The sequence below is a fragment of the Morone saxatilis genome, unplaced genomic scaffold (assembly GCF_004916995.1).
Source record: "Morone saxatilis isolate NCDOM2014 unplaced genomic scaffold, NCSU_SB_2.0 Contig15, whole genome shotgun sequence".
NCBI lineage: Eukaryota > Metazoa > Chordata > Actinopteri > Moronidae > Morone > Morone saxatilis.
The window spans coordinates 2904977-2905567 of record NW_023339707.1 but is presented as its reverse complement, the minus strand read 5'-3'; the positions used below and the strand labels follow the sequence as shown (position 1 = coordinate 2905567).

Here is a 591-nt window from a genome sequence, read left to right as displayed (position 1 = left end):
GATGGACAGAAATGTCTCCGGTTCTCTCAGCTCTTCAGTAGGCCAGCCGTTGGTGGAACCACTCGCACACACGGTTCCCGCTCTCTGTTCTGTGTTTTCTAGAAGGGGAAATAAGCTGAGGTGTTCACAGGAATTGTTTGGGACTGTGCTGTTTGTTGTCACGGAGCTGCCTTTATGTCATCATGCATCAGTGACCTTTGACCTCACTACATGGAGCTCCGATTTGAATAGAGACATTCGACCAGTGAATTAAACAGCCCCTACTACCTCTGGCAGAAGGTGCCTCTACTCATGCTAAACTTATTGTTAGTAATCCACACAATGGATGAGTGTCTGCTGGTTTTTTTTCTCTTAGAAAGCAAGAAAAAAAAAGAAACATTTCTTTTTGTACTCCAGACAGCTAAGGTCAAATCAAAACTTTGACAAATAATAATAATTTTCTCTTTTTTTTTTTTGTTTTGTTCTAGTTCACAGCAGGCACACAATGTAAAAGCTAAGCTAAGCTACATTTATCATATATAACACTGAGCACTGGTTTGTGACATTTTAGTTAAAGGTGCCCTGGAAGGAGGTTTCTTGTAAACAAACAAA

The 591-nt window shown here is 40.4% G+C and overlaps 1 protein-coding gene across 2 annotated transcripts in view; it reads left to right on the top strand.

Moving 5' to 3' along the window:
- The window catches only part of adnpb (activity-dependent neuroprotector homeobox b), a 9594-nt gene that overhangs the window by 2144 nt on the left and 6859 nt on the right, over positions 1–591 (top strand). The window lies entirely within an intron of this gene.